This window comes from Cervus elaphus, chromosome 9 (assembly GCF_910594005.1).
Source record: "Cervus elaphus chromosome 9, mCerEla1.1, whole genome shotgun sequence".
In the NCBI taxonomy this organism is placed as follows: Eukaryota; Metazoa; Chordata; class Mammalia; order Artiodactyla; family Cervidae; genus Cervus; species Cervus elaphus.
Genome location: NC_057823.1, coordinates 62192666 through 62209247, shown reverse-complemented (window position 1 = coordinate 62209247; position 16582 = coordinate 62192666). Strand labels below are relative to the sequence as shown.

At 49.9% G+C, this 16582-nt stretch overlaps 1 protein-coding gene and 1 long non-coding RNA gene across 9 annotated transcripts in view; both read right to left on the bottom strand.

Moving 5' to 3' along the window:
- PPARGC1B (PPARG coactivator 1 beta) overlaps positions 1-16582 on the bottom strand; it is a 118266-nt gene that overhangs the window by 75837 nt on the left and 25847 nt on the right. The window lies entirely within an intron of this gene.
- LOC122700391 lies at positions 13200-14898 on the bottom strand. Its single transcript, XR_006342763.1, has 2 exons — positions 14717-14898; positions 13200-13913 (listed from the first exon to the last, which is right to left on the bottom strand). It is a non-coding gene; the product is annotated as an uncharacterized LOC122700391 (long non-coding RNA).

Sequence of the window (16582 nt, the reverse complement as noted above, 5' to 3'; positions counted from 1 at the left end):
GTCCCAGCCTGAGACTCAGATGAGCCCACCTCGACCCTGGAAGATGCTGGTGTGGAGTCACCCCCCTCCGCCCAAAAGGCCATGCTGCACAATGGGAGGAACACTGGACTCAGAGTCCAGAGTCTCAGACTGAGGCTTCAGCTCTGCCATTCACCCACTCTGAGTCCTTGGCCAAGTCCCCACCCCACCCTGGGCTTCCGTTTCCTCTCTGTTCCATGAGGGTTCATGGCCTCCAAATGCCACGAACTGTGGCCAGCAGCATCAGAGCCACCCAGGCACAGGGCCAAATCCCAACCCCAGACCCAAGTGAAGACCTGGGCATGAGGCTTGGAACCTATGCTGTGAAGCAGTTTCCCACAGGACTCTGAGATCTCGAGATAGAACTCAATCCCCCGGCAAAAGGCCCTCAGCTGCCAAACCAGCAACCTCATCTCAATGACTTCCTTGAGCCGGTCCCTAAGCAATCTCAGCCATTTTCTGAGCTGGCCAATGGATGCAGGAGGTGGGGGGAGGCTCAGAGCCTGCCCAGCAGCAGGATCACACGTTGGTGGGGGGTGGAACAACCCAGCCAGCTCATCCCTGAACACTGGCTCACCCTGAAAAGAGCCTGGCTCACTCGGGGTGCGGTCTCCTTGCTGAATGAACAAACAAATATCAAAGCTGGAGTCTGAGAAATCACCCCAACCTCTTCTCAATGCTCAGATGTGATAACTGTGGTCAGGCCAGTCACCATGGGGCCAACCCCAGAAAGATGAGAGTGGCAGCAAATCTTTATGAAGTCCTTACCCAGTGCCAGGCCTACAGTTAACTGCATTACCTGTGAACTTCACAACCCCCGGGAGCATGTGATATATTTAGCTCCATTTCACAGGTGAGGAATAGGGGGCTGGTATACACAGTCAGTAAGCAGCAGCACTATGGGGCCCTCTCATCAGAGGGGGACAGGGGTCTCCCCCAGGCTCCCTGCTTCACAGATTCTATGAGACGCCAACCCCAGGCTTCCCAATGGGGCTCAGATGCCCATAGCATCCTGGCCTCTGCCAGAAGGGCATTCAAGTCAGAGCTGAAATGGGGACCCAGGACAAGTGCCTCACTTGTTCTCCTAAGTGGTGCTAAAATGACTCTGAGGCACCCCTGCAGACACTTCCTTTCTGACTGATGGGGTGTGCAGGCACCAGTGGGGTCCATGCAGGGCTGGATGGGATCCTGGGGACAGAATAAGCTGGGACCTGTCCATAGTCACCCAGGCCAAGAGTCACCATCAAGCCAGACAGCTGGGTCTCTTCCCTCAGAACTTCATAATCGGCTTACTTCCCCACAATTCTGCCCTCCTGCCCCATCTACTTCCACCTCACTCCAGTCTCCAGCTTACGGCCGCCCTGCCAGCCCCTCATCAGTCCACCTCCCTGGTTGTTGAGCCTCCAGCCACGAAATCTGTGAGCTTCATAACACCCTCCCAGTGTGTAATTACACGCTGAGGTAGATACTTAATTAGTGTCTGTCTCCCCCCACAAAGGCAGGGACACTGTCTTATTTGTCTGTTTGCCCAGTGCTGGAAAATGGTGGGCCCTCAATAAATGCTTATCAAGAAACAGGGAAATCCAGTAGGAGGCAAAATGCAAAGTTGAGAGTGAATGATCCCAGTAGCGAGGACTGACAGAACCCCAAATGGGCAGAAATTGATCAGGGTTGGGGCAGATGGAAGAGAGGGAGTCAGTCAGGGAAGGCCTCCTAGAAGAGAAGTTAGGCTTCAAAGGGTGAGTAGGAGTTCGGTGGTCGTTTCAAGAGGGTGGACCCTCACAGGGCAGAGGTGGGGCTGTCCTTGGTGGGAGCGGTCCAGGAGGGGGTCAGACTGAGACTCCACCTCTGAGAGGAGAGGCTCCCTCACACCATACTGCCCACCTGCCAGAGAAGGAGCAGAGGGTCAGCCCTCCTGTGGGCAGCAATGGCTGAGAAAGTTCAATGCCAGGTTCATTCAAACACTCAGCATCCCTGCCCATACGAGGGTACCAAGGGCTGCCCCAGTTAAGCTTTGGGGGGCACTGTTGTGTTTCCTCTGGAGGCTGTTTTCATTAAAAAAAGGTGTGGAGGTCTGCAGGAGCCACCACCTCAGTCATCCCTGTCCCCCAATGCCATCACAGCCTGTGTGGTCCCCCGTTCCCATCCCCAAACATCAAGAAGGTAGAGATAAAGCATCAGCTTTGCCAGCACCATAGCCAAAAACACCAGCATCGCACCCACGAGAAAACACTATCCTGCAACACTACCAGAGCTGGGACCAAAACCTTCAACTCCAGGTACAGTCACGCTACGTCGACACATCGTTGTTGTCCAGTCACTAAGTCGTGTATGACTTTTTGTGACCCCATGGACTGCAGCACGGCAGGCTCCCTGTCCTTTACTATCTCTCAGAGTTTGCTCCAACTCATGTCCATTGAATCAGTGATGCCATCCAACCATCTCATCCTCTGTCACCCCCTTCTCCTCCTGCCCTCAATCTGTCCCAGCATCAGGGCCTTTTCCAATGAGTTGGTTCTTCGCATCAGGAAAAGTATTGGAGCTTCAGCTTCAATATCAGTCCTTCCAGTGAATATTCAGGGTTGATTTCCTTTAGGAAACACTGACACATAGTACCAAACCTTAATTGCGCCTTCACCTGGTCACAAGCACTGGCGCACCCAATCTGACCACAATGCCACCACCTCCGTCACTCAGCAGTTACAGAAAACACCACGGACACCACAGCAATGCCACGCAGCCCCACAGCCGAATCCATCACCCCAGGCACCTTAAAGATGTATCATTAACACAAATCCCACATCCCATGACAGTCAGCAGGACACAAATACCATCATCACAGCCTAACCCACTAGCAACACGTTATAACCATGCCCCTACGGAACACACTCGCAGTCACACATCACAGTTGCCAGCCCAATCAGCTCACAGCAAAGGCCTTACCTGCCAGAGCTTATAAAACACACTCAGACCTAACACCCAGTATTGCCCTTGTGCCTGCTTATCCAAGGGTCCTGGGGCTACCTGGAGGGGGCCTTTCGGAGGGCCCTCACTGACCGGGTGTGTAGCCCACCGGACAGATCTGGCTCTGGATTCCACTGGTACCTGCCCCCACACAGTACAGTGTCCCCCCGAACACACCCAGAACACAGCAGGCCAGCAACTACAGTGGGTCCCCATCGCTGTGCTCCTCTCAGCCCCTTTGGGACCTGCCTTCTCCACCCCACCCCACCCACCCCAGTAAGCCAGTCACGCTCTCCAGATAAATGCCCCATCAGCGGCCCTGCCTGATTTCTCAGAGGAAGTCCTAGGAGAATAGAAGGGCTTTTTAAAAAGCTCCCAGAGGCTCTGACACGGAATCCAACCCCCAGGGAATCCCTGTGGTTAAAGCCTGACACGAGGACCAGAGGGAAAGAAACCCTTCGACCCGCCGTGCCTTTGGGGTGATATCCAGCCCTCAAGACTCCACAGCAGCAGCCCCGCTCACCAGAAGGAGACCTTGGGGGTGATCTGTCTCCCTATCTGCAGAATGGGGACCTCCATCCTGTCAAGATCACCCCAGCTGGTCCCTGCTGAGCAGACACTCCTCAATACCTCTCGCAGGGCCAAGCCTCCTGCAAAACGGTTGGCAGGACACTGCTATAGCCCTGGGGCCTTAGGATATTATAAGCTAGGGCTATTCAGCTAGGGCTGCCATAACAAAATACCACTGGGTGGCTTAAACAACAGAATTCATTTTCTCACAGTTCTAGAGGCTAAACATCTGCCAACAGGGTTGGTTCATGGTGAAACCTCTCCTCAAGGCTTACAGGGCAAGTCTGCCTTCTTGTTGTGTCTTCACATGGCCTTGTCTCTGAGGAGGAAGAGAGATCTCTGCTGTTGCTTCATCTCCTGATAAGGATGCCAGCCCTACTGGATGAGGGCCCACCTTTATGACCTCATTTAACCTTCATTACCTCTTTAGAGGCCCCATCTCCAAAACAGTTGCACTGGGGTTTAGAGCTTCGAAACATGAATTTCGGGAGGGAAACAATTTAGCCCACACAAGGGGGAAAGGCTTGAAGCCTTGGCAGTCTGACAGGCCTGGGTTAGGAAACTTCACCTTCTGAGCTTGCTTCTTATCTGTAAGTAGGAAACAAGTGTTCACAGTGTTGTCTGAGGATGAAAATAAGAAGGCAAAGGGACTGCCTTGGTGCTCCTGTGGCTAAGACTCTGCTCTCAGAGCGGGGGGCCTGAGCTCCATCCCTGATCAGGGAACCAGATCCCACACGCTGTAACTAAGAGTCTGCGTACTGCAACTAAAGATCCTGCATGCTGCGATGAAGACCAAAGGTCCCACATGCTGCAACAAAGACTGGGCACAGCCTAACTAATTAAATAAAATGAAATAAATATTTTTTGTTTTTAAACGAGCATATAGAGCAGATGAAAGCTGGAGCCAGCTTGGAGAGAGCGCTCAGTAACATTCCGTTGGTACTGTGAAATCAGCTGTAGGTGGGCAATTTACATCATGGAAACTGGTCAACCCTAAAAGTGACGGCCCCCAGCCCATCCCCGAGCCCACTGTTACACATTCACCAGGACACCACTGAACACAATGCTGTAAGTACAGAACTTTCTACTCAGTGCTGCCAGACAGCCAAACAGAAAGAACAAGGAAAAAGGAATGCCACTCACAATATCTTCCTATGCAAAACTAACAGAGCAAAGGAAAACATTTTCCTTGCTATAATTTATGTGCAACATTATAGGTGTTTCCCGTTACGCTATGCTTTTGTTTGGATTCTCTCCACTCCCCAGGTCTGGCCTCATAGATCCATGGCCACACCCAGCTGCTCCCACCCTCATGCCGCTGCCTCACACTGCCTGCAGCGCCCCTCTAGTGTCCCCAGCAGCCCAACAGACCTGGCCATCAGGGCCCCTGCGCTGGGCTTTGTTTGCATCCTTAGAGGGCTTGGCGCTGGCCCCCCTCCAGCAACGCCCTCTGGACCCACACATGCCTGCCTAAATGGCCCTGTGCCAGCTTTCAGGGCCCATGCTGGCCTCTGCCCTGGATCCATCATCCGCAGGAGGACTGCATGGTGTGTGTGCACGCTGAGGCCCAGGGGTGAGTGAGCAGTGGCTCTCTGCAATTCCCCGGTAGATGGAGGGGTGAGTGAGCAGTGGCTCTCTGCATTCCCTGGTAGATGGAGGGGTGAGTGAGCAGTGGCTCTCTGCGGTTCCCCAGTAGATGGAGGGGTGAGTGAGCAGTGGCTCTCTGCGGTTCCCCGGTAGATGGAGGGGTGAGTGAGCAGTGGCTCTCTGCATTCCCTGGTAGATGGAGGGGTGAGTGAGCAGTGGCTCTCTGCGGTTCCCTGGTAGATGGAGCTTAGACGTGCTGCTGGGGGCTCCATTGGTACTCTGTCCTAGCTGCAACAAACCTGCCATCCAATTTCTTCAAGGTTCTAGAAAAAGAACTGTGTCAATGTTGATGATGATCATCCTTCAAAGCCTAAGGTCCTCCTGTCCTCCATAAGCCACAAACCATAGCCAGCCCTGCCCCTAGAATAGTTTTGTATCACATTTAGTCATTTAAGTCCTTATGACTGCTTTGATGTGACCACTCAAGGTTATTTCAAGTTATTCCAATAAAACCTTTGTATTTCTATAATAAAATCTGTTTTTATTCTTAATACAACTCGTGGGGGGGAAAGGAACATGCTATTATTTCCACCTAACACACAGAAGACTTAGAGCTATTAAGTTACTTGCCCAAGGTCACATAACCAATCTGGCCATGAAGTCAAAAGTCTGCATGGGTGCTTATGTATGTCTCCCTCTAATCAGATGATCAACTCTCTTGAGGGCGGGGATAATGTCTTATATTTATCTGGACTTTGAGGGGCTACTGGGCAACAAAAATACGGTTCCTAGAAGTGTAAAGGGGGCTTTGCAGGTGGATCAGTGGTAAAGAATCCACCTGCCAATGCAGGAGCCACCAGAGACACGGGTTCCATCCCTGAGTTCAGAAGATCCCCTGGAGGAGGAAATGGCAACACACTCCAGTATTCTTGCCAGGATAATCCCATGGACAGAGGAGCCTGACGGGCTATAGTCAATGGGGTTGCAAAGAGTCGGAAACGACAAGTGACTGAGCACTCACACATGAGATGTAAAAATTAGGTCCCTTTTTTTTTTAAACTTTACTCATAAGAAACTGAACACAATGTGACAGCAGGAGAAGGCAACTTCAGGACTTCAGAGCTCCTCCCCATCAAGAAGCCAGACCCGGCAAGAAAGCAGGGAGTTCCTTCAACCCTGAGGAGGCTTAGGTGCAACTGAGGGGGACACTGAGCTGTCACAGAGCTGAGGGGACTCTGGAGATGGAATACTGTCCCCTGAAGATGCCCATGTCCTAAACCCCCAAACCTGGGACTAGGCTAAGTTATAACGGGTTTTGCAGATGTAATGAAATCAAGGATCTTGAGATGGGGAAATTACGTTGGGTTATCTGGGTGGGTTCCATGTAATTACAGGGTTGTTATAAGGAGGCAAGAGAGTCAAAAAAGGAGATGTGATGATAGAAGTTGAGGTCAGAGCAACGTAACCACAACCAAGGAATGTGTACAGCCCCTAGAAGTCTACAAAGGCAAGAAGACAGATTCTGCCCAGTAAGAAATGAAGCCCCGCCATTGGCACAAGTCCAGTGAGACCCATCTTGGCCATCTGACATCCAGAACTGTAAGATAATAACTCTGTGTTGTTTTAAGCCAATGAGTTTGTAGTGATTTGTTAGAGCAGCAATAGGAAGCTAAAACAACTCCCGTTCAATGTATAAGAAATTGAAACCCATAGAGAAGGCAGTGGCCCTCGACTATGAAGACAGACCCAAGGAGAAGCAGAGTTCATGGTACCCTTGATGGACTTCTAGTCTCAGTGAGAACCACTTCTTCTGCAGTTTGCTATTTAGACATCTTGGTTACCATTTGTAAGGAAGAAACATAAGACGTCATGTGGAAGAATATAGAAAAATGCTACAAAGTTACAGGGGAGCAGAGTTCATCTCAATGAAAGGAATATGTGAGCTGTCAGATGTAACCACAGTGAGAATGAATGTCTTATCCCTGGAGGTGACAGCTGAGTGGGTACAGCATTTTCAGGGATACTAACAGAAGCTTTCTTACTTTGGAAAGTTAGACCAAAGGATATCCACAAATTCATGATTTGAGAGGATCCTAGATTTCTAGAATTCCTCTATACTGAGTCTCCATTCCCCTGCAGTTTCAAGATCTCCACTCTACCCTTCAATAAAGCCTGAGACCCCATGCTTGTAAGATGTCTTTACGTCATCTCTCCACACATCCTCAAAGTTTCCCGGTGTCTCTGTGGAGTCAGAGGAAAAAGCAGGAAGAACACTTCCCCTGGGAGCCCTGAATTTCTAAACAATTATTTTATTACCAAGGAATCTTTCCAGCCAGCCTCACTCAGACCACATCTCCTGGATCTAGGAGAAAGGCTGGGGGCACAAGAATGCATTTGTGGGCTCCTGCACAAACACCCCCTCAGGTTCCCAGAGCCCACCTCTGTGAAATTTACACCCCAACCCACACCCTTCCCTCCCAGCCAAGCCAGCGTGGGAAATAGGCCGAGATGTCTAACTCTGCAGAAAGAAGACTGTTGTTTCCTAGCATAGGCAGACTTCCTCCCCTGGCGCAGGGGATGTTCTTGCACGGTGGGTTGTGGGGAGCCAGGCCAGGGAGTTGCCAGGACAGCTTTCCACTCGCTCAATGCAGGAACCCTGTCCTCATCTCCAAGTTAGCCACACTGGCCACTCCAGGTGACACCACCAACCAAACTAACTGGGAAAGGAACCTGCTGGTTTTGCTTACCCCTCACACCCCTGCCACCCCCCCATCCCAGGCTGGTTCCATGCTCAGGTTCGCAAAGTACAACCAAGTATCTGCTTCACTCTGAGCCATTCAGAGAACATCCACCTTTCCCAAAGAGGACAGCCACCTGACTTTGTAGCAGGAGGGAAACAGGAAGCGGGAGAAGAGATAATTCCATCATCTCACTTTCGCCTTCAGTCAGATACAATGAAATTATGATGAGCGTGCTACCACGCTCTGTAAAGGACACAGGCAGGACTCACAGCATAAACCCAGGCCCTAGCATGATGCAATGCTTCTTCAGGCCAGCTGCAGGCAGAAACCAAAAGCTCAGCCTAGTAAACCCTCTGGGATCCAGAAACAGTATGGATATTTGGCCTGGCCTTTGGTGAGGGGCAATAAAAGGGTTAATATTTCTGGGTATTTATCTGAGGAAAACAAAGGCACTAACTGGAAAGGATCTGCATGGCCATGATCACTGTAGCACCATTTATGACAGCCAAGACATGGGAACAACCTGTGTCCATCGACAGATAAATGGATAAAGAATATGTGATATATATTTTATGTATATAATTATTTTAGGGGCTTCCCAGGTGGCTCAGTGGTAAATGATCCACTTGCCAAGGCAGGAGACCTAGGTTCAATCCCTGGGTCAGGAAGATCTCCTAGAGAAAGAAATGGCAACCCACTTTAGGTATTCTTACCTGGGAAATCCCATGAACAGAAGAGCCTGGCGGGCTACACTCCATGGGACCACAAAAGAATCAGACATGGCTTAGCGACTAAACATTAGTAGTAGTAGTTATTTTATATATGTATAAGTAACTATATATATAGTTATTCAGTCATGTCTGACTCTTTACGACCCCATGGACTGTAGCCTGCCAGGCTCCTCTACCCATGAAATTAATGAGTTACCATTTCCTACTCCAGGGCATCTTCCTGACCCAGGAGTAGAACGCACGTCTCTTGTGTCTCCTACATTGACAGGAGGATTCTTTACCACTGTGCCACCTGGGAAGATATATATATAGATATACATAGATATATATATGTATACACACACACACACACACACACACACACAATTCAGTCATGAAAGCAGGAAATCTTGCTATTTGCAATAACATGAATGGACCTTGAGGGCATTATGCTAAGTGAAATAAGTCAGATAGAGAAAGACAAATGCCATATGATCTCACTTATACACAGAATGTAAAAAAAAAAACAAAAAACTCAATGATATAGAGAACAGACTGGCAGATTGGTGGTTGCCAGAGGCTGAGGGGTCTGGAATCAGTGAAGATGGTCAAAGGAAAAACTTCCAGTTATAAGTCCTAGGGATATAATGTACAGTGTGGTAATATAGTTAATAATACTGTATTGCACATTTGAAATTTTAAGAATAATTTTTTGAAGAAAGGGCTAAGATCACACACAAGCTTTGGAATCAGACTGCATGTTAACTCCCAGCTCTGCTGTGTGAGGTGAGGTGTATGTTGTCAGGCAAGTTAGTTACTTTCGAGCCTTAGTTTCCCCTTTTGAAATATGGCACTAGTAAGTAATACTGATCTTGCTATGAGGAACAGACTACAGAGGAGGTATGCAAAGGGCCAATCAAGTTGCCTGGCCTATTAAGAAAGAGCTTATTTAGTACTCCCTTTAAATATATGGGGGGCTTCCCTGGTGGCTCAGAAGTTAAAGTGTCTGCCTGCAATGCGGGAGACCTGGGTTTGATCCCTGGGTCAGGAAGATCCCCTGGAGAAGGAAATGGCAACCCACTCCAGTATTCTTGCCTGGAGAATCCCATGGATGGAGGAGCCTGGTGGGCTACATTAGTCCATGGGATCACAAAGAGTCAGACACGACTGAGTGGCTTCACTTTCACTTTCACTTTAAATATATAGATTTCTGGATCATTAAGGCCCTACCAGGTCTGGTATTCCGTAGTTAACCTGGTAAAGATACTTTAGCTTGTCTTTCCAAGTTACCCTGTAACTACATGACTTAGATTTTTCTGATCTATCTCCTTTCAGACCACCCCATTCAAGACAAAAATAAAATATGATGATAAAAAATAAAACCAGGGGACTTCCCTGGTGGTCCAGTGGCTAAGACTCAGTGATCCCAATGCAAGGGGCCCAGGTTCATTTCCTGGCCAGGGAAGATCCCACATGCCGTGAAAAGATCCTGCTCCAATGCAGCAAAATAAACAAATTAAATTAAAAACAAAACAAAACAAAAAAATAAAACCAAAAGCAAGTCCTGCACCTGCAATTTGGGTGACCTGCCACAAGGTGGCAAACTTCCCGATGACAAGGTCTCATGAGGTCCAAGCTTTGCCGGAGGAGTCAGAAGGAATACTGGTAACAGATTAGTAATCAATTTTTACACGTATTCATTTTTATAAATCTCTTTATTAAAATAGCAGCCTTAAGTAAACTGAACAATATCTTCTAGGTACTGTCAAATGCTTAACCTCATTCAACCCTAAAAACAATCCCACAGAAGCTGGCATTATTATCCTAATTTGGGGGAAATACAGAACTGAAGGCTCATAGCGGTGCTGTGGCACGCCCAAGGCCACACAGCCTGAATCTCTTAAAGGCAAGAGAACTTCGGGTAAGAGTGACCACCACTCTCCCCTTTCCACCCTGAAGTTTTGCCCTCAGCTCCAAGTGGCTCCAGTCGCAAGTGCTCCAGGCAGGCAGTAAGGTCTCACCAACGAGGCCCCAGCTGACTGCCCCTGGGCAGTCAGGGAACCAGCACCTGCCAGGCTGGCCTCTACTGGCTGTCCCTCCCTCAGCTAAAGGAGGTATTGTCTTCCTTTAATAAACAAAAGGTGAAGAAGAGGGTTCTTCCCTCCTTTCCTTCCATAGGATTAGTCTGCCTTAAAAAGAAAATTCTGAGTTATCTCGGAAAGGGAAAGTGTTAGTGGCTCAGTCATGTCCAACTCTTTGCAACCCCATGGACTGTAACCCACCAGGCTCCTCTGTCCATGGAATTCTCCAGGCAAGAACACTGGAGTGGGCTGCCATTTCCTTTTCCAGGGGATCTTCTCGACCCAGGGATCGAATCCAGGTCTCCTGCATTGCAGGCAGATTCTTTACTGTCTGAGGCACCAGGGAAGCCCCTGTTATCTCGGGGTACCCCCTTAACACGTCCCTACCTGTCAAACATCAGTTGGTTTCCTTCCAGCCAATCCGAGGGGGAAATGCCCATTCTTGCATTTTGGCCATCAATAACTCTTTGTTGTTGCTGTTTAGTCACTCAGTCATGTCCACCTCTTTGCAACCCCAGGGACTATAGCCTGCCAGGCTTCTCTGTCCATGGGATTTTCCAGGCAAGAACACTGGAGTGGGCTGCCATTTCCTCCTCCAGGGGATCTTCCCGACTCAGGAATTGAACCTGCGTCTCCTGCTTGGCAGGTGGATTCTTAACCACTAGTGCCACTGGGGAAGCCCTGGTGGCGCTAGTGGTAAGTAACTCTAGTTTCATTCATTAATAAGCACCTTCCACTTGCATTTTCACACTCCTCCCTCCCCCAGCACCCTGAAGAAGTTGACATTCCAATGACAGGAGGGACAGTAAGCAGGACACAGATAAGTGAATCAGACACCATTCTGATGGTCAGCAGACTTGCTCCAACCAGCAGACCCTCCTAGGGAGGGGCACCTCCATCATTTCCTGCCATTTGTATACTGGCAGCCCCAGTCACCATCCTGACTGAGCCTGCATCCTCCATGCCCTGAGACAGCCAAGGCCTAACTGAAGCCATCACTGCACAGGCCCAAGCCAGCTCTCCCAGCCTCCCTATCTCACAGACCAGCAGGACACGTGGCACTGTCCCTTTAGTTTCCCGAGTCACAGAGGTAGGGGCAACCGAGGCTAGAGCCCAGCCCCATGTCTTTAGGCTTCAGCTCCCAGCCGATTCTGCTCCATCAGCCTGGAAGAGGTTGAAGCTCAGGTCCTGGAGAAAAGCCCTAAGTAGCTCCAGGCCCTCTGGGTCCCTCTTTTGCTGCACCATTCTTGGGAGAAAGCCTGCCTTAGGAGGGAAGTAGGGGGCACAAAAGTTCGGGGCCTATGCTTTGCCCTAAGGGGAGTCCAACCTTAGGGCAAAGGACTTAGAATTCAGGACTCAGCCCGGGTCAGTCAGTGGTCACTAGAGTACTATGCTTCCCATGCCAGCTGCCTGAGTCTTACTGTATCTTTGTAACCCCTCCAATGATTTTTTTACCCAAAATTTTTCTTTAAATCCTTTCCTTCTTTTCTCCTTAGATTCATCCTTGTAAGATACACACACACACATACACACACATATATATAATAGCTACATTTTCTCAAATGCACCTAAATAAATACTTAACTATTAAATGAAATAACCTGATTTGCTTGCTGCCCCAAATCAACAAGTAGACCACTCACACTTCCTTTGGAACTCTGAAGTCACTCATTCACACGCACTGACTTTATCCTAGCTGCCTGCCCTTGCTGGCTCAGGTCTTCCCCTGGAAAATTCTGAAACAGTGGCAGCTGAGGTCTTTTCAACCCAGCACCTGGCCTCCCTCGGTCTGGCACCTTTACTGGCCAAGGATCACGTCATCCTTGTACTGGAGCCTGTCTTGATGACACTAATTCACAGGTTCCATATCTTTCACCAATTCCCACTCCCACTCTCCAGTCCCCATGTTTGATCCAGCCCCCTCAGCGGGGCTGGAGGACATCACATCCTGAGCCTTTGTCCCTCAGGGTCCTTCTCACCTATCTCCCTCCCCGTCCTGGCACACCCCACCAGCCCTGCTCCAGGCTGAGCCACCCAGCCTCTTGGGCCTGCTCTGAGCACTTCTTTCCTCCCCAGCCTCCCTGCCCTCCCACCATTCACTGTGAAGTGTGGGGGTGCTTCTCTGGACCTTAGTTTCTCTGTCGGTACAATGAAGGAGGAAAGACTGAGATAAAAGTTCTTAGGTGGGGCCTGTACCTGGCTTTCAGAGTCGATGAAATCACATGCACACTTGTCTGTTTTAACATTCTTACGTAAAACAAGTCCACACTATCTTCAGAGTCCCACATAAGGGCTCTGACCCTGTTTTAGTCAGCCCCAGGAGCACAGGCTCTCTGAAGGCCTTGGGGCTCTCATGCTCACACCCTGAATCCTTGGGATGTACACACTCCCCACACCACACCCACGACCCAGTGTACAATGGACCTCAATAAAGACCTAAAACACCCTCTCTTCTCCACGAAATCCATGCTTCGTGAACAACAGCCCCTGACAACAAAATAGAGAGAGAGAGAGAGAAACACACCAAGTGCTTGATGCCTTTTATTCAACTTGAGAACCAAAGCAAGTTAACAACTTTTATAACAAAAAAAGAAAAGTTCAAGAGTCACCCCAGGGGTGACTGGGGCCTGGGGCCATGGCAAAGCTCTCATTCTAGTGGGGCTCCCCCAGGAATCCAGACTGAGAACTGGAGGACCAGGGCCAAGGACCAGAGGGAGGGAGGCTACAGGGCCAGGGAAGGGGAGAAGGGGGTAGCAGGGGCCAGCCAGTTCACCTCTCCAAAGGGACTGAGGGGGCTCCTGGGAGAGCCAAAGGATAGAATTCACAGATTCAGCTCAATACCCACATGTCCCTAAAACTGTCCCCCCAACAAACAGGGGGCCTCCAGAAATAGCAAGCGCCCTGTCCTGCGTGCACAAGCAGCAGCTGGGAAATCTAAGCCCTGTCCATCCAAGAGGATGTTGGGTGGGACGGCCTCTAAAATCTCTTCTATTCTTGAGAGTCTTGGAATTCTTCCTCAGGACAGAAGAGAAGGCTGGGGCCTGGGAAAGCACAAGAGCCATCCAGAGAGAGGCCTTAGTGGGTGAGTCAGGGCAGGATCAGCAGAGAGGCCCGCGGAGGCCACCACGACGGCCTCCTGACCGAAGTCACTCCATGTGCCCCTCTGCTTGTCGCTGCCCTTGCACTTTACACCATCACTCACACCAGTCCTCATGGGAACCCAGGGAGGATAAGGGTCTGACCTGAGAACAGAATGGGGAGTAGACAGAGCTAAGGAGGGAACAGCAAGGCAGGGGCAGACACTCTAGCTGGGAGAGCAAGCAGCAGCGCTCACAGCAACAGGCACCGTGCACTAAGCTCTTTAAACATGTGTTATCCTGTCCCCAGCCCCCACGATGAGGTGGTGCTGCCAGTGCCCATGGGCCCACGAGAGAACATGCACTCCCTCGTTCTGGACAAGGAGACTGAGGACAGCAGGGACCCGCAGCCTGTCAAGTTAACAAGCCATAGAAGCATGATTAGACTCTAAGCAACCCCTCCAGGGCCCACAAAACCAAAACAGTGTTGAGAAGTGTGTGAGAAGGGGCGGGACTCGGAGACAGCATCAGTCACTGAACAAAACCCCCAGACGCCTTTCGCTGTTTAAATAACTAGAACAGCAGGAAATATGCCCGATTCCAGAAGGAATTCACCCTGCTCCCCTCCACCCTGACCTGCAGCTCAGGGCAGGAGTCTTTTCTTTTATCTTTACTTCAGGGAGGGCAGGCTCTCCCAGAAGGCTCACTGGAACACTGGGCGTGCACTGTGGGACCAGGTCAGATGGGATTCTGCCACACCTCAGGGCAAATTCCAAAAATGATTCTGCCTCTACCAGGGGCAGCCAGACACAGCAGGCCTCGGGGGCTTTCTTATTTGCGTGGCAGGTGCTTAAATGGCTGGTAGGGCAGTGTCTGTCATATTTGCATAGCATTTGGGCTCCACTTACATTTCACTCCACAGCAAACAAGCAATGCCAATCCCAAGCATGTCCCAGACTTCTACATACCTGCTGCTGTGAGGGACGGTGGCAAAGAAGTTAGTGAGGATAACCACATGACTGCTGGAGACACATGATGTCTGTTTATTATCATTTTATTCTTCAGTTCAGTTCAGTTGCTCAGTTGTGTCCGACTCTTTGAGACCCCCATGGACTGCAGCATGCCAGGCTTCCCTGTCCTTCACTAACTCCCGGAGCTTACTCAAACTCCTGTCCATCAAGTCAGTAATGCTATCCAACCTTCTCATCCTCTGTCGTCCCCTTTTCCTCCCACCTTCGATCCTTCACAGCATCAGAGTCTTTTCCAATGAGTCAGTTCTGCACATCAGGTGGCCAAAGTACTGGAGCTTCAGCATCAGTCCTTCCAATGAATATTCAGAACTGATTTCCTTTAGAATTGACTGGTTGGATCTCCTTGCAGTCCAAGGGACTCTCAAGAGTCTTCTCCAACACCACAGTTCAAAAGCATCAATTCTTTGGCGTTCAGCTTTCTTTATAGTCCAATTCTCACATCCGTACATGACTACTGGAAAAACCATAGTTTTGACTAGATGCACCTTTGTCAGCAAAGTAATGTCTCTGCTTTTTAATATGCTGTCTAGGTTGGTCATAGCTTTTCTTTTAAGGAACAAGCATCTTTTAATTGCGTGGCTGCAGTCACCATCTGCAGTGATATTGAGCCCAAGAAAATAAAGTCTGTCACTGTTTCTATTGTTTCCCCATCTATTTGCCATGAAGTGATGGGACCGGATGCCATGATCTTAGTTTCTTGAACATTGCATTTTAAACCAGCTTTTTCATTTTATTTTCATTTTAAAAGGATGCATCTTGCACCTTTTTTTTTTTTTTTTTTTTTTGCACCCTTTTAAAACAGGGTAGGAGGCTCAGAAAAGTCAAGCAACTTGCCCAAGGTCACACAGACTGTTAAATGGCAGAATCCTCAGACCCAGCACTCAAGTAGATCTGACTCAAAAGCCCTACCTTGAGCTGTCTTCCATGCCAAGGCCCTGCTCCTGCCTTCAGGGGCCCTGCAGCTGGGGCAGCCCAATCTCAAGTCCCAACCCCCAGCAGTTTTTCCCAGCAACTGCCACCCACAATGCGATGTCCCTCACTGGGCTGACTCAACAGCCTCGACCTTCTGACAGCTTGCCGTCTGCTGGTTGATGTGGTCTGCCTGCTCACGGCTGTGTGCGCAGTGCAGACCATGGCTGTATGCTGAGCAGCTGAATCAGTGGATGGCCCTGCTGTGTTCTTGGCCCTTGCTACATCTCCTGCATTATATGTACAAAGACTGCACCCCTTCTTTGTCTGTCCCCCCCATAGCTCCTTGCATATAACAGATGCTCCATCACACTGGGTTAAAGAACATGGAAAATGTGGTAGGAAATCTCTGGATCCAAATCTCAGCTCTGCCACTAACACACTGCCTGACGTGTGGGTCACTAGCTCAGTCCCTCTGGGCTTCCACACTCAGGGCAGGTGTGGGGAGCCCCCAGTTTGGGAGGCTCTTGGAGGACAGGCCCTTCACCAGCTCCCAAGAAGCAGCCCTGCAGCTGGCCCTCGTTGCTACTAGAAGCAGGCCTGGTGCTGGATGTGGGTCATTCTTAACCAAATGCACTTCCTCTGGTTTGTGAGGCCAAGGGAAGGGGCCAGAGCTCTGTCTCTACATTCTATGCCTACCCAGGGAGCAGCCCAGCACCCCGAGTTTTTCATTTATATGCTGCTCAAGTTCAACTCTGGTCTGCTGTGTAAGGCAGGTGACTTGAGTCTCCAGCTCCTGGCCACTGAATCAGGAACAGTGGTACCCTTTCCCTCACCTCCTACTTCATGGTGGCAGAGCTACTGGTACAGCATTCTCTAGGCAGCAGGCCCATC